This window comes from Schistocerca serialis, chromosome 2 (assembly GCF_023864345.2).
Source record: "Schistocerca serialis cubense isolate TAMUIC-IGC-003099 chromosome 2, iqSchSeri2.2, whole genome shotgun sequence".
Classification (NCBI taxonomy): domain Eukaryota; kingdom Metazoa; phylum Arthropoda; class Insecta; order Orthoptera; family Acrididae; genus Schistocerca; species Schistocerca serialis.
Window position 1 is genome coordinate 697,956,340 of NC_064639.1, and position 21,933 is coordinate 697,978,272.

General features: G+C 43.0%; 1 protein-coding gene across 1 annotated transcript in view; it reads right to left on the reverse strand.

Annotated features, from left to right (window-relative positions):
* LOC126457844 (allatostatin-A receptor-like) overlaps positions 1 to 21,933 on the reverse strand; it is a 1,203,850-nt gene that overhangs the window by 990,088 nt on the left and 191,829 nt on the right. The gene's annotated exons all lie outside the window — the stretch shown is intronic.

The following is a 21,933-nucleotide window of genomic DNA, read 5'->3' on the forward strand; positions in this document are numbered from 1 at the left end:
AGGGAACAACACAGCTGCACCAAATGCAGCGCCCGTCAGCAAATATGTAAACAAACATATGAGATAGGTGCATAACGTTTATGTACACAACATTGTTTATTGGATACTATTGTATCTCGATGACCACAAATCATGACATGAGTACAACTGTTGTACTATTCCTTTGCTTCCTCAACCGTACCCACGGTATTAGAACTTATCTACAGAGAACTAGATTTCATTTATTGGGTATATTGAAATTAATGAGCGGAAATATACATATATAGAAACGGCCTTGCCGCAGTGGATACACAGGTTCCCGTCAGATCACCGAAGTTAAGCGCTGTCGGACGTGGCTGGCACTTGGATGGGGATCCGGGCCGCCACGTGCTGTTGCCATTTTTCGGGGTGCACTCACTCAGCCTCGTGATGTAAATTGAGGAGCTACTCGACCGAATAGTAGCGGCTCCGGTCAAAGAAAACCATCGTAACGACCGGGAGAGTGGTGTGCAGACCAGACACCCGTCCTATCTGCATCGTCATCTGAGGATGACACGGCGGTCGGATGGTCCCTATGAAGACGGATGATCGGTGTAGGCCTACTATGAAGTGATATCACCTGTGTGGTTACATCTTACCTGACCGAGCGAGGTGACGAAGTGGTTAGCACGCTAGACTCGCATTCGGGAGGACGACGGCTAAACTCCATGTCCGGCCATCCTGATTTAGGTCTTCCGTGATCATAATTTCCCAAAATTGCTTCAGGCAAATGCCGAGATAGTTTTTTTTGGAAGGGCACGGTCGACTTCCTTCTCCACCTTCCCTCATCCAATGGGACTGATGACCTCATTGTTTGGTCCCTTCCCCCGAATCCACTAGCACCATCTTACTAGTAATAAGACGTCATATCACTTTGCAGTCCACAGCGATGGGACATGAGAACAAGAAGTGAGTACTGGAAATGGGTGTGAAAGAGGTATCTGAGCTTGGTGAAGCTGAGACCATGACGCCATGATGGATGATAAGAATACGTAAAAGAAAGTACTGCAGGCGTTTTCTGAAACTACTATACTTAAAGTGGGACGAGAATACTACCACCACAACGAAACGAAGAACAGTTTGCACACCTGAAGAGACATCATCTGGTTCTAGTCGGGATGGCCCCCAAATCAGACAGTCACAGCACTAAGCAACAAATAATCACTCAGTACAGTAACAGCGAGCCATATAAAAATATCCGATGACAACGATCAACACACGCCCACTTACGGGCTAGCCCAATAGGCATCTCCAAGAAACATGCAAAATCTTCATGAACAGAAATCACTTTTTTCTTTAGTCATTAGTCTTCTGACTGGTTTGATGCGGCCTGCCACTAATTCTTCTCCTGCGCCAACCTCTTCAACCTCTTCATCTCAGAGTAGCACTTGTAACCTATGTCCTCAACTATATGCTGGATGTATTCCAATCTCTGTCTTCCTCGAAAGCTTTTACCCTCTACAGCTCCCTCCAGTACCATGGAAGCTATTCCCTGGTGTCTTAACAGATATCCTGTAATCCTGTGCTTTCTTCTTATCAGTGTTTTCCATATATTATTCTCCTCTCCGTTTATGTACAGAATCTCTTCATTCCTTACCTTATCAGTCGACCTAATTTTCAAAATTCGTCTGAAGCACCACATCTCAGATGCTTCAGTTCTCTACTGTTTCGGTTTTCCGAAAGTCTATATTTCACTACTATACAATGCTGTACTCCAAATGTGCAGTCTTAGAAATCTCTTTTTCGTATTAAGGCCTCTTCCATAGGTTAACATACATTGTAGGAGTAAGAATGGTCTCTGATGTTACAATATTCTTCTGGTTTCCGTGGTCTTCTTCGTTCCAAAGGCAAAACTGAAATTAGTGAATACAAGTGTGCACTCTGTGTACTCTTATTTCAAAGTAAATTGAATTCACCGATTAATACATCATGTTAATATTTTGAAGTTTTCGTGAAAGACTGTTTTCTACATTTGCAGTACTCACTAAGAACATGACTCATCACTCTCATGCGTTTACTCCGATCATGAAGTCTGCCATGTCCAGGTCTTTTCTTTGTTACACTGTGACGAAAATCTGTAACATTTTTATTATTTGATTCCATGTCGAAATGTAAATTGCGTCCCTACACACCAGTAAAATAAACTTAATTGAACAATCGTGTAGTTTCACATTACATAAATATAAGCCACACCAATGCCTACGTATCCAACAAATTTGAAAAATCCAAGCTTGCCAACAATTAAAATAATAAACTGTCCTGAAGTAGCACAAAATTACTCTGATTTAAAATGTATATGACTTTGTATTTCCATTTCACAGAGGATTTATATTGTTTTTCCTCTGGACATGTTTCCCTAGGCTGAATTCTTACATACATAGAATTCACTCATTCCAGAATCTCCAATTTCACCAAAAGTGGACTTTGAACGTATGTACAGGATGATTCAGCTACCCGTTCATACGGATTTTATGCAACCCACAAACCCCTCCAAAAACCATGCGCGAAATATGCATATTCCCTCTCATACTATCAGTCCTACAGAAAATTTAACAGGAAGTTTTTTTTAGTAACATTGATTTATTTAAATTTCATTCTGAGATACGGCTTTCGAGTTATTCAAGAAAATCACGTTTGAGGGTTACTTTTGTACATTTGCTTTGAATAATTCAAAAACTGCGGCCCGAACGTGTCCCAGTACAGAATTTAAGATTATTAAATTTCCTACAAAAACGTCCGGTACGTTTTTTCTGTACGACAAGTAGTTTGCATGTAGCGAGGAACAGAATATGAATATTTTGACGTAGTATTTGAAGGTGTTGCATAGAACCCACAGGTAAGGGCTGCTGAATTCTCTCTATGTATATCACATCTTCCACGAGAGGAACAGTAAAGGAGTTGGAGGAGGGGGGAGAAGATGACACCTGAAGTATCCCGCACCAATAAGTCTTTGCGTGCGAAATATAAATGTAGATACTGCTCAGCAGTGTGGGATCCGTACCAGATAGGGTTGATAGAAGATATAGAGAAAATCCAACGGAGAGCAGCGCGCTTCGTTACAGAATCATTTAGTAATCGCGAAAGCGTTACGGAGATGATAGATAAACTCCAGTGGAAGACTGTGCAAGAGAGACGCTCAGTAGCTCGGTACGGGCTTTTCTTGAAGTTTCGAGAACATACCTTCACCGAGGAGTCAAGCAGTATATTGCCCCCTCCTACGTATATCTCGCGAAGAGACCATGAGGATAAAATCGGAGAGATTAGAGCCCACACAGAAGCATACCGACAATCCTTCTATCCACGAACAATACGAGACTGGAATAGAAGGGGAAACCGATAGAGGTACTCAAGGTACCCTCCGCCACACACCGTCAGGTGGCTTGCGGAGTATGGATGTAGATGTAGATGTGTTCTGTAAATGAATTAATTTCATTTACAAAGGAGATCGACATTGTTAGCGTGATTATTAAACGTGTTGTGAGTGTTCAGAATATGTAAAGAATTAAAAAGAAAAACGAAGAATAATAGTTTTGGTGCAGGTGGTGGAGCCTGCTGCGTGCAAACATTGGTTGTCAGTAACACTGTATTTGCAAGTAACTTCAAGAATTTGAGTGTTGATTCATTTCTTTCTGTCTGTCTGTCTCTCTCTCTCTTTCTCTCTCTCTCTCTCTCTCTCTCTCTCTCTCTCTCTCTCTGCCTCTCCCTCTCTCTCTTTCTCTTTCTCATTTTGCACTTGAATGAAATAACTTTACAGTCCGAGATGTTGATATTCTTATATCAGCATCTGTTATGTCCAAAGATTTCTTACATTGTATTACTTGTGGGCTTCTCGGCAGTCAGCATGCTTCTACTGCAAAACATTTGACTTAAGTCGAAATAATGCACCTGAGGTGGACAGCAGTCTTTCGGAATTCTGGTATGGGCCTCAGACCTCAAGAATAACGTGATAGTACAAATTCCAGCGAAAGCATGTGGTGACAGGTGTGAATAACGTAGAAGCCTCGATTCAATAAGTCAAAATAGTGGGACGAATTTTCTGCAGAACAAGGGGAGGACTAGCACAAGCTGGCCTCGAGCAACACCATTTTAAGTTCAGGAGAAATGAAGGATCGTGCGAGGCTATACAGACACTACGAATTAGCTTAGATTGCAGAAAAACAAACGTACGGTTGTAGCATTTGTAGTTTCAGAGAAAGTGCTTAATAATTTAGAGTGAGATGTACCATATGAAATGGTGAAAGTAGCCAGGACAAAATACATATAGCGCTTGATTATACGAATTGAACAGAAACCACACTGCTTTTATAAGAGTCAAAAGACATTATAGGGAAGCAATGGAAGAGAAGGGCTTGAGACAGCATTTTAGGCTATCGCTAATGTTATTCAACCAATTCAGCGAGCAGGTAGCAACAGAAACTGAAGAGAAAGTTGGAAGGGGAATTAATGTTCAGAAAGAAGAAATAAATACTTTGATGGTGGGTGATGAAATTCCAGTTGTGTCACAGGTAGCAAAGGAATACACTGAATGGATAGCGTCTTCAAAATACTCGTACGTTGTAAGATGAATATCGACTAAAGTAAGATAGGAGTAAAGAAATGTAGTTCAATGAAACTAGGGGATTCTGATAAATCTGATTTAAGAATTGACAAAATAAAGATACAAGTGCGTGCTGAAAAGCAATGGATCCGAATTTTTAGGTGAAGACTCTTAAAGCTTTTTAAATAAAGCAAACGTTATTAACATTCTACATATTTATTCTCCATGTTTACATATTTGAAACCCTCTGCCGCTGTAGGACTCTGAACTGTAGCGCGTAACATGGTGGTGTGTAACGTAACCACATTGATGAACCAAAGAAACTGGTATAAGAATGCGTATTCAAATACAGCGATATATAAACAGGCAGAAGTCGGCGCTTCGGTCGACAACGCCTATATAAGACAACAAGTGTCTCGCGCAGTTGTTAGATCGGTTAATGCTGCTACAATGGCAGGTTATCAAGATTTAAGTGAGTTTGAACGTGATGTTATAATCGGCGCACGAGCGGTGGGACACAGCATCTCCAAGGTAGCGATGAAGAGGGGATTTTTCCGTTCGACAGTTTGCGAGTGTACAGTGAATATCAGGAATCCGGTAAAACATCAAATCTCAAATATCGCTGTGGCCGGAGAATGATCGTGCAATAACAGGACCAACGATGACTGAAGAGAATCGTTCAACATGGCAGAACTGCAACCCTTTCGCAGATTGCTGCAGATTTCAGTGCTGGGCCATGAACAAGTGTCAGCGTGCGAACCATTCAACGAAAACTTATAGACATGGGCTTTCTGAGCCGAAGGCACTTTCGTGTACCCTTGATGACTGCACGACACAAAGCTTTACGCCTCGTCTTGGCCCGTCAACACCTACATTGAAATGATGACGACTGGAAAGAAGTCTGCCTGGTCCTACGAGTCTCGTTTCAAATTGTATCGAGTGGACAGATGTCTACGGCTATGGAGAGAACCTCATGAAGCCAGCCCAGGGTCGTCCATCTCAGAGGGGACTCTTCAAGCTGGTGGAGGCCATGTAATGGTGTCGGGCGTGTGCAGTTGGAGTGATACGGGACACCTGATACGTCTAGATGCGACTGTGACAGGTGACATGTACATAAGCATCCCGTCTGAACACCTGCATCCATTCATGCCCATTGTGTATTGCGACGAACTTGGGCAATTCCAGCAGGGCAATGCCAAACCCACACGTTCCTGGAGCGACAGAGTGGCTCCAGGAACACTCTTCTCAGTTTAAGCACTTTTGCTGACCACGCAACACCCCAGACACGAACTTTATTGAGCATATTTGGGATGCCTTGCAACGTGCTCTTCAGAAGAGGTTTCCACCTCCTCGTACTGTTAGGAATTTGTGGACAGTCCTGCAGGATTCCTAATGTCAGTTGCCTCCAGTACTACTTCAGACATTACTCGAGTCCATGCTACGTCGTGTCGCGGCGCTTCTGCGTGCTCGCCGGGGCCATGCACGATATTAGGCTGGCTCTTCAGTATATGTCGGTGCGTGAGAAACAGCATCCTATAACCGAGTTTCGAATTCGAAGAGTTCGTCCACACACGTAGCACGCTCTCCTTCAGCATGACAATGCAGACCACTCACGAGCGCTGCGGCATCAGCAACGATTCGACGCCTTGCATTCACTGTCGTCGGTCATCCGGTGATGACCTTTAGAGCCGTCATCCATAAATCATCATCATCGGTGACCCTCCATACAGCCCGACCTTGGCCCCATTGGATTTTCATCTTTATAAAAAAGTTTCAGAATACCTTCGAGGACTTCACTTTGATAGCAATGAAGCGGTGTAAGCAGAGGTGAGGTTCTGGCTCTTTCAACAAACCTAAACATTCTATAGTGAAGGTATCATCATATTAGTCTCTCGTTGGGAGAAATGTATTTGTCGCCTAGGGTGTTGAAATATAAACATGTAAATACGGGGTATTAACATGTAGAATGTTAATAACCATCGTTATATTTAAAAGCTTAAGAGTTTTCGAAAAAAAAGAAGGAAAGAAAGCTTTTGAGAAGGTTCTCGTACCAGACGATTTTCGTTATTTGGACAATAGAACAGCTGATGTTGGTCAATGTAAGGAGGAAATAAAATTAAGACTGACAATAAAAACAAAGCGTTTCTGGGAAAGAGAAATTTTTTAAAATCTAATATAAATTTAAGTGTTAGTAAACAATTTCTGAAGTGTTTCTCTGTAATGCATTGTTTCACAGAAGCGAAAAGTGTACGACAAACAATTATGACAGCAAAAAAATATGAGCTTCTGAGCCGGCCGGTGTGGCCGAGCGGTTCTAGGCGCTACAGTCCGGAACCGCGTGACCGCTACGGTCGCAGGTTCGAATCCTGCCTCGGGCGTGGATGTGTGTGATGTACTTAGGTTAGTTAGGTTTAAGTAGTTCTAAGTTCTAGGGGACTGATGACCTCAGAAGTTAAGTCCCATAGTGCTCAGAGCAATTTGAACCATTTTTCAGCTTCTGACACGTGGCGCAGCAGAAAATATTAAACATCCCGTAGTTAATTCGAATAAAAAGATACTGAATGGAAATGGATAGGAAAGGACTGCATGGTGCAACTTGGGTAAAAGAAGGTAACGATTGGCGAGACATTCTGAGGCATCAGGGAGTGGAGTGTTTGGTTCGGGAGGGACATGTGATGGCCAAAAATTGTAGAGGGAGACTAAACCCTGACAACAATAATCAGATTCCAATAGATGTATGTTGCAGAAGCTATGCAGGGATGAAGCGGCTTGCACAGAATGGACTACAGCGTGCAGATACAGTACAGAAAAATAGACCAGAACAGTTAACAACATGAGCTTAATCTAAGACTGTGAAAATGTTTGACGTATTGTCTCTTCCGGATGAGGTGAGTGATCGGGATCGGTCTCTGCTGGTGGCGCATCTTCACGCGGACCGCAGCAGCGTCCTGTGCTACGTCCGTGCGCAGCGGCTCCCGCGGGGGCTCAACGTATCGCCTCCGCTAAGCCGGAAATGGCCGCCCAGCCACTGTGCGCATAAGGTGGTCGGCTATTAGGGCGGCCTGGGGGAATCAGTTTCGCCAAGTTGGCTAATTAAATCTCCGGCGGCCGGGAGGCGCAGGGGGGAGTCCGCTGCGGCTGCAACAAGCCTTCTAATGAGGCCGACTCCCCCGGCAGCGAGGGGTGCGACGCTGAGGATAGCGTCCGCAGAAACGGTACGAAACTGCTCCGGTCCTGACCACTCGCCTTGTGTCCACCCACAAAACTGCGAACGGGGGGTCATAGGAAGGAGGCCAAAAGTGAACTTCCCAAAATAAAATAGCTGTGTGAATTTTATTCGCTTCATTTAATTGTAAATAGAAGGCATGAAGTGTGTAGCGAATTTCTAAGGAAGTTGATTTGTAGACATCACAAAACCCTTGATCTACGAGTATGTCGGACTGGTATACGAGGTGCGACAATAAAGTAATGAGACAGATTTTTTTGAGATGTGGCAACCCGGCAGGTTCGGGTAGGCACAGTATCTTTGGTCTTGGTCTATAAGCTGCTTCTAGTCCAAGCAGCACATCGATGTGATTGCTCAGTCGTGAGTTGTGCTGTAATAAGTTAACACGTGTTTCTGTCTCTCGTCACAGAAATGGAACCGCATATTGCGCAATGATATGCCATTTCGTTTTGCGTGAGACTGGGTGAAAACGCGACGACAACTTACGGTAAGCTTCAGAAGGCTTTTGGAGAGGAGGTTATGTCAAGAGCTCAAGTTTTCCATTGGCATAAAATGTTTAGTGGAGGCAGAACGAATACTGAAGTCAAAAGTTAAATCCATGCTTGTGTGCCTCTTTGATCCCAAGGGAATTGCTCATGAAGAGTGGGTGCCTCCTGGACAAACAGTTAACCAATATTACTGCAAAGAAATTTTACAAAGACTTTGTAAAAGAGTTCTTCGTGTCTGTCCCAACGTGGCTGGTAATTGGATTCAGCATCAAGATAATGCGCCATCCCATACTCCTCTGTAAGTACAGCAATTTTTAACCTCAAAACAAATTTCAGTGCTATCACAGCCACATTATTCACCAGATATCGCTCCGTGCGACTTTTTTCTATTTCCAAGAGTCAAAACGGCGGTGAAGGGACACCATTTCCCAACAACACAAGATATCCAAAATGCTGTGACGAGGGTCCAGGAGGATATTACAGAAGATGAGTTCCAGAAATGTTACCATCAATGGTAGAAGCGCTGGAAAAAGTGTGTGCAATCAGAAGGTAACTACTTTGAAAGAGATAACACAAAACTTGACTAAAACGGTAATCAACATTTTTTTCACATCAGTCTCATTACTTTATTGTCGCACCTCGTATGTTTTCTGTAGTTTCAGAAGAACAGTCTCGGATGCGAAATTATTTAATGTCGACGACGCGTTTCTCCCTTCTGGGGAATCATCAGATTGTCTACAAAACGAAGAAATCAACAATTAGATACAAATGACTGAAAAGGGCATGGTCCTGTCTTGCACAGTTACACAGACAACGTGAACTAATAGTAATAAAAACCTACGTAAAAGTAGCTGGATCCGTGACCCATTAGTCATAAAACCACATATGATGTAAAATAGTAAAAATAGATGGATAAGTGACCCATCAGTCCTAAAACCAAATGTAAGGTAACCGGGTAAATAATCCATCCGACATGAAAAATTTTTGTAGACAGCCTGATGGTGCCCCAAAAGGGCGAAACGCGTCTCTGAGATTAAATAATTTCGCAACCGAGACTGTTTTTGTCCTCAAACACTTTTAAACCAGTTGCTGTAGCAGGCTGCCACGACTGAATGTCTTCTGTAGCTTCTAATAGACTATGCACCCCAGAAAATAAGTTACTTACAAGTGAGCTCACGACGTTCGAGTTACGGATTTTCTTCAAATTTTGCACATTTTTAGTAGTCCATTAGGACAACATAACTTGCAATTAGGCGATTTCGAGAAAATCCAAGAGAAGTCTCACGCGTCAGTGATGTATCGGTACTTTCCGGTTTTGCGCGGGGGACTGCCCCTGTCACGTGGTTAGCGTTCAGGCTGCGTAAACGGTGGACCACTGGTTCGACCATTCAGTGAATTTCCAATGTTATTTTGTTGTTTGCTACTTTCTGTTATTACAACAAATATTATCTTTCTAATAATGGACAAGTAAGCGACAAAACGCATGAAGTTTTCTGAAAATATATGCCTGTCATGATTTCCAAAAGCCCTTATAGCTGCAATCGGGTAAGCTACCGAGAACTGCTTTTCACCTGGACGCTTCGATTTGCAGACACAGGTTTTAATGGCGAGGGACAGACTTTGAAAGCCCAGGTCTAACATCGATAAATGAAAGTGTAAGCAACTTTATTCAATAACACAATTAGTTACAATATTCTCGAATATTGGGGTAACGTAGATTAATCGTCGGACGTGCTTTTCGGCATTACATGTTGGAGAATATCTTTCATACAGACAGGGGAAACATAACATAAAACGGAATCTAGTAGAATGAATGAACGCAGTTTTCTCGTTTGCGTGAGGAATCTTCAGAACTGCTAAAGGAAAACAAAGCTCGTTCCAATTTCAGTTTTTTTTTTCTTCCGACAGTTCGGGTGCAAACATGCGTAACGCATCATTTCGTCCTGCGTAACGCATCATTTCATAAAAATCGCTGCCGAAAACTGGCGATGTATCACTGAATGTATCGTAATAGTATATTCATGAGAAGCAGCGCGTCGATAGTTGTCATTGAAATATAAAGATGTTTCAAGGCGCTTGATTAAGTTTCTAACTTTCCTATAGAAATGAAAGTCGCATAATATTTGTAGTAATAATAAAAATTAGTAAATAGGGGAATAACATTGAATTTTAACAAAAGTTCATGCAAATACAGATGGCTTTTCATCACACTATCCTTAAAAATGTAATATGTACGAAATAACGTGGCTATTGTTGAAAAACATATAAATTAAAAGAAAGGATGCGCGTTATTCGATCCAGTCGTCCACAGATTACGGAGCTATCTACATCTACATCCATACTCCGCAAGCCACCTGACGGTGTGTGGCGGAGGGTATCGTGAGTACCTCTATCGGTTCTCCCTTCTATTCCAGTCTCGTATTGTTCGTGGAAAGAAGGATTGTCGGTATGCTTCTGCGTGGGCTCTAATCTCCTTGATTTTATCCTCATGGTCTCTTCGCCAGATATACGTAGGAGGGAGCAATATACTGCTTGACTCTTCGGTGAAGGTATGTTCTCGAAACTTTAACAAAAGCCCATACCGAGCTACTGAGCGTCTCTCCTGCAGAGTCTTCCACTGGAGTTTATCTATCATCTCCGTAACGCTTTCGCGATTACTAAATGATCCTGTAACGAAGCGCGCTCCTCTCCGTTGGATTTTCTCTATATCTTCTATCAACCCTATCTGGTACGGATCCCACACTGCTGAGCAGTATTCAAGCAGTGGGCGAACATGCGTACTGTAACCTACTTCCTTTGTTTTCGGATTGCATTTCCTTATGATTCTTCCAATGAATCTCAGTCTGGCATCTGCTTTACCGACGATCAACTTTATATGATCATTCCATTTTAAATCACTCCTAATGCGTACTCCCACATAATTTATGGAATTAACTGCTTCCAGTTGCTGACCTGCTATTTTGTAGCTAAATGATAAGGGATCTATCTTTCTATGTATTCGCAGCACATTACACTTGTCTACATTGAGATTCGATTGCCATTCCCTGCACCATGCGTCAATTCGCTACAGATCCTCCTGCATTTCAGTACAATTTTCCACTGTTACAACCTCTCGATACACCACAGCATCATCTGAAAAAAGCCAAAGTGAACTTCCGATGTCATCCACAAGGTCATTTATGTATATTGTGAATAGCAACGGTCCTATGACACTCCCCTGCGGCACACCTGAAATCACTCTTACTTCGGAAGACTTCTCTCCATTGAGAATAACATGCTGCGTTCTGTTATCTAGGAACTCTTCAATTCAATCACACAATTGGTCTGATAGTCCATATGCTCTTACTTTGTTCATTAAACGACTGTGGGGAACTGTATCGAACGCCTTGCGGAAGTCAAGAAACACGGCATCTACCTGTGAACCCGTGTCTATGGCCCTCTGAATCGCGTGGACGAATAGCGCGAGCTGGGTTTTGCACGACCGTCTTTTTCGAAACCCATGCTGATTCCTAGAGAGTAGATTTCTAGTCTCCAGGGAAGTCATTATACTCTAACATAATACGGGTTCCAAAATTCTACGACTGATCGACGTTAGAGATATAGGTCTATATTTCTGCACATCTGTTCGACGTCCGTTCTTGAAAACGGGGATGACCTGTGCCCTTTTCCAATCCTTTGGAACGCTACGCTCTTCTAGAGACCTACGGTACACCGCTGCAAGAAGGGGTGCAAGTTTGTTCGTGTACTCTGTGTAAAATCGAACTGGTATCCCATCAGGTCCAGCGGCCTTTCCTCTTTTGAGCGATTTTAATTGTTTCTCTATCCCTCTGTGCTTTAACATTAAACACAGGACCGCTCCCAGCTCGTGCTTATGGTCGCAACGCGCCATCGTATCACAAACTCGTGAAAGTTCTCTTGTGTTATTCCCGAAATCATGCAAGCAATACGCCTTACTTATCGCACATTACGTTCTCCTAACGGGTTATTAAAAACGTACAAAGTCTGAAGTAAATCCGTGATCTGAATGTCGTGACCTCGCCTTGACAGTTATAAACTCTTCATAGAATGAGTGTCTAAACGAAAAGCTACTCTGATATGCAAAATTTAAGGACGAAAATAACTTTCGCATGATGTGTTACCACTAAGTAACATAACTCAAAGAAACTTGGACCATATATAGAAAGTCTCTGTTGAACCATCATGGACAGGGCACATCAGCTGGTCAAATAATTATTAATATCAATTAAATTCACCAACAGCAGTGTAACTGAGACGTTATTTTATTTTATTTTAATTATCAGTTTGGGCATTTCGCTATGCCCTCTTCAGGTCCCATACGCATCTCTCAAGATAAACGATATTGTCATATAGTGCCATATATTCCTGGATGTCGTGAATTCAAAGCTTTTCACAAGTGCTTCATTCGAAGACTTGTGAAACAGTTTGAGCTCACGACGACGTCCAGGAATATATGACACTGTATGACAATATCGTTTATTTTGAGAGATGCATATGGGGCCTGAAGATGGCGTAGTGGAATACCGAAACTCGTAGTTAAAATAACATTTCAGTTGCGCAGCTGTTGGCGAACTTCATTGATATTAACAATTACATATAGAATTATATGCGATATGCAGAAGGTAACTGAAGGAAACACGAATAATGAGACGAACACAAAAGACACTTTTATTCTAAGACAATAGTTACAATGAAGTCACTGACGGCCCTCTGATTATTCCAAAAGATGGCACATGATTCTTAACTGGGTGCGATACCCGCGGATAGCAATGCCTCTTCAACCTGAGACTGGCGAGGAGACCTTCTGATACCGCGTTCCATTCCTCCACCAGCGCGGTTGATGACTGCTGGATGATGGCTAGTGGATGTGGACCTGCTGCAATAGTCTGACAAACGCAACCGAAACGTGCTTGATGGGTTGTAAATCGGAGGAACGGGCAAGCCAATCCTTTCGCCGAATATCCTCTCGTTCTCAGAGTTCCTCCACTGCGCTGTTCCGTGCGGTCGCACACTGTCATCCATAAACATGAATTCATTGCCGAATGAACACCTGAAAAAAATTCTGGTGGCGAACGAGTACAGTGTGAGTGCACCTTGTTGATGTATTTGGAGCTCAGTACGCCCATTCAGCATCATGCCTCCCCACACCATAACGCATGGATCACCAGACCAATTATATTGTACAATGATCCGTGTGCACTGCTTGTTACCACTTCTCGCTACAGGAGGGTACGCCCAATCACTACTCACACTGAAGAGTATAAGACCCCACTCCTCTTTGGTCCAGACGCTATGATCTTCGAACAATGGGAATAGGTGCCGCCGATGTGTGGACGCCAGCGGACCCCACGTTCTGGTCGACAAGCAAAGAGTCCACTCTCATGTAGTCGCCGTGCCACTGTTCAGACTGAGACCGCGTGCCTCGTAATCCTTCTAGTTGTGGTTGCAAATGTATCCGCCGAGTGGCACGGGGCCCTTCCTGCCTGTGGCACAATATAGAGGGCCTCTGACGCTGTATCTGATCGTGGTCAACCACCTCCTCTCCTTCCGGCAAAGCGCTTGGGGTTCGGATCTGTCACCATGCACGTGAAACAATGCTGTGAGCAACACCAAACTCCTGGGCTTCACTCGTCAGACTTCTCCTCTTTCCAGTTTCTCGAGCATCATCGTCATATTGTCTCTGCTCCATGTTTTGATGAAGAACACCACCACACAGCACCATAAGTGCTAGCAGATTGACACAGACTATCTCTTTTTTCGCTCCTTCAGTTGCCTCGTCCTGTGGGCCAACCCTATTTATTGCTATACTCACGCTGACCTGATGACATGTGACGTCCAGGTTTTTGTCAACGACTGGGAAACTTCTGGCAACGTGTTCCCACACTTTCGTTCATTTCCACCGAGATCTTAATATTGTAACACGCCCGGGGGTACAAATGGTGGAGGAACCTTTAACTGTTTTCGCTTGCCGCTTCTTGACCGTGGCCATGTCCACACCACGTACTTGATAATCCCACGGCGGTCGTACTGTTCTGCGCCACACTGCTGCTGGCTTGCCTGAAATTATGTATTTAAATATGCAAGCCACTCACAGTTAAGCACAACACTGTCCTACGTCTGGTATGAACATCTATATTCCGAGACGATATGAACTCACAGGTTGCACTGTTTACATTCTAACTGCTTATCCCAATTAACATTCTTGATAATTATCTGTCCACAATATCACTTGGACGAGCGTACGCGTAACCGAAGACGGCGCGACTGATTGTTGATGATGCGGAACGCGATGACCGTACGCACGTTCTCACGCACGCTATAAGACACTGGCACTTGAATGGTCTCTCTTGTGATAAACTATATCACGGATTGAGATTAGTTCATTCTGAGAGGCCGAACACGGCGCGGATGATTGATGTACGGTACGACATACAGACGGGCGGGTACTCTCAAGAACGTTAATCGGCGGCCCTGCTCATTTTTAACGACATCATTACGCACTTTCCTCTGAATTACTTCCATATATCATCACTTTACTGTAATAGCACTTGTAGCAACACTTGAACTTCCATAATAATGCCTCTCACATGCAGAGCTACCCACAACACAACATAACAGTTCCGTGTCCCGTTCTCAACTCTGCAAACGAACCGCCGGAAACATACTCCGCAACTAAGCCAGCGATATGATAATACTCTTACAATATGTTATATTACTTTAGCTTTCTCATAGCAGTATGTATACAATAAGTAGCAACAGGAAACGTCGCTAGTTTTCTGACCTACACATATAACTTATAACTTTTATGGTCACATGAAAACTTTGAGGTTCGCTGATGACATTGTAATTCTATCAGAGATAGCAAAGGACCTGGAAGAGCAGTTGAACGGAATGAACAGTGTCTTGAAAGGAGGATATAAGATGAACATCAACAAAACAAAAACCAAGATAATGGACTGTAGTCGAATTAAATCAGGTGATGCTCACGGAATTAGATTAGGAAATGAGGCGCTTAAAGCAGTAAATGAGTTTTGCTATTTGGGGAGCAAAGTAACTGATGATGGTCGAAGTAGAGAAGATATAAAATGTAGACTAACAATGACAAGGAAAGCGTTTCTGAAGAAATTTGTTATCATCGAGTATAGATTTAAGTGTCAGGAAGTCGTTTCTGAAAGTATTTGCGTGGAGTGTAGCCATGTATAGAAGTGAAACGTGGACGATAAATTGTTTGGACAAGAAGAGAATAGAAGCTTTCGAAATGTGGTGTTACAGAAGAATGCTGAAGATTAGATGGGTAGATCACATAACTAATGAAGAGGTATTAAACAGAATTGGGGAGAAGAGAAATTTGTGGCACAACTTGACTAGAAGAAGGGATCGGTTGGTAGGACATATTCTGAGGCATCAGGGGATCACCAATTTAGTATTGGAGGGCAGCGTGGGGGGTAAAAATCGCAGAGGGAGACCAAGAGATGAATACATTAAACAGATTCAGAAGGATGTAGTCTGCAGTAGGTACTGCAAGATGAAGAAGCTTGCACAGGATTCAGTAGCATGGAGAGCTGCATCAAACCAGTCTCTGGACTGAAGACCACAACAGCAACAGTCACATAATTATGACAATGACACTTTTTTAAAAGAATTGCATTATGTACCTGTTCAGTGCCACTATAAAGAGCATTAGAGAAGCACTTATAAGTCGTGACATGTGTGGACCTTGATCAAATTGTAGCAAGATATTACCGCCGCATGTCACTGTGCGCCATCATGATAAACGGTTAAACAAATGTCTTTACAAGAAATGAATGAAGATATAACTGAGGAACACGTGGTGTATTTGGAGCCTTGGCGCTCCACTGTTGTGGTGATCAGGCAACTTGATCCAGGAGCTCCTCGTGCTTTCACAATGCACACGCAGTCGGAAATTTGTGTCTTCTTTTCTTTATGGCGAATTTTACCAAACCATTAGAGCAGCGACTTGGTTGTATGCTAAAAAGTCTATCATACACTATTAAATTATTCTAGAAAGTGAAGAATAAAATACGTCAATGAAAAAGAACAGCAACTGGTAAAATAAATATAACTAACATATCAGCAGCGGCATCACACAACTCATGTTACTACTCGTACATGGCCATGCGAGGGTCATCAGTCAAAGATGCCCTCTGAGAAGACGGCATTCTAGCGCGTTTCATCATTCTCGCATTTCGTTTTGTCAGTGGGTCTGTCGTAGTTACTTTCAAAATCGGTTACAGTTCTCTGAATGGCGTGAACGAAACTACAAAGTAATGCAGCGTTTCTAAGCGAGATTTCGCTAAGTTATAACGTATCGTTTAGGGACCATGGCGAAATAAATCTATACAATATCCACTGGCTAGTAGCAAATCCAAGTAAGCTGAGATATTTTGGTTAAATAATAACGCTGGCCCTTCAGTACTAGTGCGAGGTCTTCAAGAACCACGTCATTGGTGAAGGGTGGTACCTATAGTTCCAAAAAGGCTACTGCCGCAGTTATTGGATAACATACCGCAGGGCAGACTGTAATCCATGAGGTACCAATAAGGTGGATTACCGCCCATTCCGCACAGACAATTGCAGGCTTCTTAACAAAATATCTGAAGAACCTTGGATTGGTTATTCGCTTAATACACAATTCACCGCACGCTTATAATATTTAACTCCTCTAGACGTCTGTTTGTGGAGAAAATTGAAGCAAGAGCTCTACGGGGAAACACCAACTACTCTCGGAAAATATAGAAAACCATAATGCTGACGTACGCTGCCAGGTGAAATGTAATATCCAGTATTGCCCATCCGGATACGGTTCCTCGCAAGCGGCGTTTAATAACTGCGTGCCTATGGAGTACCGTCTCAGTACTGCGAAGCGATTCGTGATTTCTTGACAAAACGTTAATAATTGACGGAAAATCATCGAGTAAATCAGAAGTGATATCTGCCGTTCCACAAGGAAATTTCACAGTCTCTCTGCTGTTCCTAAGCAATATAAACGATTTAGAAGAGAATTTAACCAGCCCTCTTAGGTGTTTGCAGATGATGCTCTTGTCTGTCGTCTAGCACCAGTTACCATAAGGTCAAAACCAACTACAAACTGGTTTAGACAAGATAACTGTATGGTACGCAAAGTGGTAATTCGCTCTAAATAACAGAAAGTAGGACGCCATCCACATGACTGCTAAAAGGAATCTGTTCAATTTTATTTACACTGTAAGTCACACAAATGTAGAAAGCCGTCAGTTCAGCCAAATACTTAGGGATTGCAATTACAGACAACTCAATTTGGGGAGGTTACATAGAAAACGTTGTAGGTATGATGAATCAAAGACTGCGTTTAACTGACAGAACGCTTAGAAGATGCTGCAGGTCTACTACAAAGACTGTCTACATTGCGCTTGTCCGTCATGTTTTGGAGTATCGCTGCGCGGTACAGGATCCGTATGAGAGAGGATAAAAGGAGGACATAGAAAAAGTTCAGCGAAGGACAGATCGTTCTGTATTATGGCGAAATCAGGGAGAGGGTATGATGAATCTGATATGACTGTGGTGACGAACATAAAAAAAGATGTTTTTAGTTGTGGCGAGATGTTTTCAGGTAATTTCAGCCACGAACCATCTACTTCGCATTCGAAAATATTTTGTTGACACCTGCCTACATGGGAAGAAATTCATATATGTAGTATCTGTTCTTTCCTGCAGCCGTGTACATTTAACGAAGCAGAAATTCCAACATCAACTGCAATCAGCCACGGAAATAAATCCAATTCTGACAAGTTAAAATTTGTGCCGGAGCGGGAGTGGAACCGAGAATTCCCGCTTATCGCGAGTGGTCACCTGAATTATTTCGGCTGTCGGAGCACGTACGTAGAGTGCGATATATGGGCATTTTAGTTATACGGGAAGCGTGCTTGGACAACCGAAGTGGTTAAGGCGACCGTTCGAGATAAGCGGAAATTCCGGGGTCGAATCACGGTTCGGCATCAATTTTCACTTGTCGCCATTGCATTAATTTCAGTGCCCGATTACACCCCATGTCGGAATTTCTCTTTCGTCATAGGGAGAATCAGGGAAATCAGAGCTCTCACGGTAACATTTGAGTCTGTTTTTCTGAAGTGCTCTCAGACACGGAAACGGTATAGAAATAGTGTGAAGGTGGTCCGGTGAAGCCTTTGCAAGACCCTTAAAGGTGAACTGCAGAGTAGTCATGCAGATGTAGATGTAAAATCGCTTTATATTATGGACGATTGCTCATGGTCAACACTTTGAGAATTGACGTTACCTGCACTACTGGCCATTAAAATTGCTACACGAAGAAGAAATGAAGATGATAAACCGGTATTTATTGGACAAATATATTACACTAGAACTGACATGGGATTACATTTTCACGCAATTTGGGTGCATAGGTCCTGAGAAATCAGTACCCAGAACAACCACCTCTGGCCGTAATAACGGCCTTGATGCATCAGGGCATTGAGTCAAACAGAGCCTGGATGGCGTGTACAGGTACAGCTGCCCATGCAGCTTCAACACGATACCACAGTTCGTCAAGAGTAGTGACTGGCGTATTGTGACGAGCCAGTTGCTCGGTCCCCATTGAGCAGACGTTTTCAATTGGTGAGAGATCTGGAGAATGTGCTGGCCAGGCAGCAGTAGAACATTTTCTGTATCCAGAAAGGACCGTCCACGACCTGCAACATGTGGTCGTGCATTATTCTGCTGAAATGTAGGGTTTCGCTGGGATCGAATAAAGGGTAGAGCTTCGGGTTGTAACACATCTGAAATGTAACGTCCAATGTTCAAAGTGCCGTCAATGCGGACAAAAGGTGACCGAGACGTGTAACCAATGGCACCCATACCATCACGCCGGGTGATACGCCATTATGGCGATGACAAATACACGCTACCAATGTGCATTCACCGCGATGTCGCCAAACACGGATGCGACCATCATGATGCTGTAAACAGAACCTGGATTCATGCGAGAAAATGACGTTTTGCCATTCGTGCACCCAAGTTCGTCGTTGAGTACACCATCGCAGGCGCTCCTGTCTGTGATGCAGCGTCAAGGGTAACTGCAGTCATGGTCTCCGAGCTGACAGACCATGCTGCTGCAAACGTCGTCGAACTGTTCGTGGAGATGGTTGTTGTCTTGCAAACGTTACCATCTGTTGACTGAGGGATCGAGACGTGTCTGCACGATCCGTTATAGCCATGCGGATAAGATGCATGTCATCTCGACTGCTAGTGATACGAGGCCGTTGGGATCCAGCACGGCTTGCCGTATTACCCTCCTGAACCCACCGATTCCATATTCTGCAAACAATCATTGGATCTCGACCAACAGAGCAGCAATGTCGCGATACGATAAACCACAATCGCGATAGGCTACAATCCGACTTTTATCAAAGTCGGAAACGGAATGGTACCCATTTCTCCTCCTTACACGAGGCATCACAACAACGTTTCACCAGGCAACGCCTGTTGGAAACCTTCTTCATGTCAGCACGTTGTAGGTGTCGCCACCGGCGCCAACCTTCTGTGAATCCTCTGAAAAGCTAATCATTTGCATATCACAGCATCTTCTTCCTGCCGGTTAAATTTCGCGTCTGTAACACGTCATCTTCGTGGTGTAGCAATTTTAATGGCCAACAGTGTAATAAACATACGAACTGAACCTGAGTATTGTGTCTGTTTTCATTTGTTACAGTACGGCAGACATACGTGCGACTTCTTCTAATAGTGCGACTGTGGTTTGTGTCGCTATCATTTGGTTCCTGACTGATCAATTTGCGTGCATGTTACGTCGTAGTCTTCTTCGCACACTCTTTGCAACACCACTCAAAAAATAAACATACTTCCGTTTAAGAAATAAATTCGGTGATGTAATTCGTCAGCCATGAATGCTAAAATGTACTAGTGTGCATCATAAAATTCGCAGAATTCTCCGCAATAACATGACGAATATCGCAATTCGACGTATTTGCTCGTTGTGGATGTATTTCGGGTGGCCCGTTTCATCAGACTCGTTTTGTTAATGGATTTTAAAAGTGGAATGTTCCCTCATTTGCTTTGTACAAATTACCAATTCATGAGTGTTTATTCTATTATATTACATAAATAAAGTACCGTAAAAGCATCGACGAAATAAAATTTGAAGGGCATCAAATTATGCGCGAAATTACTTGAAAATAACGGCAGTGCACCAAGAGAGAGAGAGAGAGAGAGAGAGAGAGAGGTAGAGTTGAGAAGACGGGGGCAGTGCAGGATGGGGTTGGGGGTGGGGGAGGAGGGAAGCGGATCGCGCCTCACAGCTCAGCGCCTTTTGTCCGCCTGCTGCATGTCGATCGATTTTTGACACGTGCTCCGTTATCATCACCACCTGCACGAAATGGAAGGAAACCCGTGCTATAGCTTAACTGTTGGTCGTACATAGCCAGACGGTGACCCTAACCAAGCCGTTTGTCATCCAGAAGAGCCCGCAGAATCTGAAGTTCCACTTTCATTGTATACGACAAATGGTACACTTTTCCCATTTTATATGGCATGTTTTATTCTGAGGAATATGAACACATTCTGCCAACACGGTACCTTACCATCACTCGAAATGATGCATTTTAGTATGAGTCGTGATCAAGTATGAACACAGAAGAGCTCGTTGATAAGGAGCATAAAAACCATAGGGGTATATAAACCACGAGAGGGAACGTGACCAAATGCAATACTGTACGCTTACTGATTTTGATGTTTCTTAGCATACGGACTTCTTCGAATTTTCTGCAGCAGAATGTGGAGGTAAGGTTCTGCGGTTTCTCAGATAATATGATGATTGAGAGTAGTTTGTGGCCTTGTTATCGAACATGAAACAGTTCATGCCATTTCACTTAGACCGGCAGTGATGAGGATAACATAATAAACTGACATCTTTCCTATTACGAAAGAAGTTAAAACATGGAAGCCATTATTGAAAGCAATTATGTTCCAATCAAGTCCCAATGAAGACGGGAGAACGGTCGATCAGATTTGCCATAGCACTAAAACGCCAAAGGGGTCAAAACGACCCTTTCTTGTCTTTAAATCATAGCTACGTTCCACAGAATGATAAGTGAAAAATTTCCTTTTATGTGTTTTATGCAATGTACTTTCAGTATATTGGAAACCAGTGGATTTTGCACAAATGATTATGATTTTATGCAGCTTTCACCTTTAGTACTCAGATTGTTCATACTGACCCCTATAACATAGAACTATAATTTTATTTATTGGTATGTCTAATATTTACTTCATTCACTCCCAAATTTCAGCTATTATACTTTCTGTTGGAATAATTAACCTTAGTTCATATTATTGTGCTGTGCTGTGAATGGACATTAGTGGAGTATCAAGTGATTCGTACTTGCTCATAGCCGACTATATAATGAAGTATACACTCAAATTGGTATGGGAGACGCAAATTGAGTAATGAGAAATGACATTCTGACAGTGACCATCAAGGATTTAGAAGCATTTATTACAATTATTTATGCTCGTGGTGTGAGTGATTGCAGAAATAGAGATCTCCACAGCTTATGGTATCACTTTTGGAGGGTACTATTTTGTGTCAAAAAACGAGTAGAAAAAGTTATTGTGTA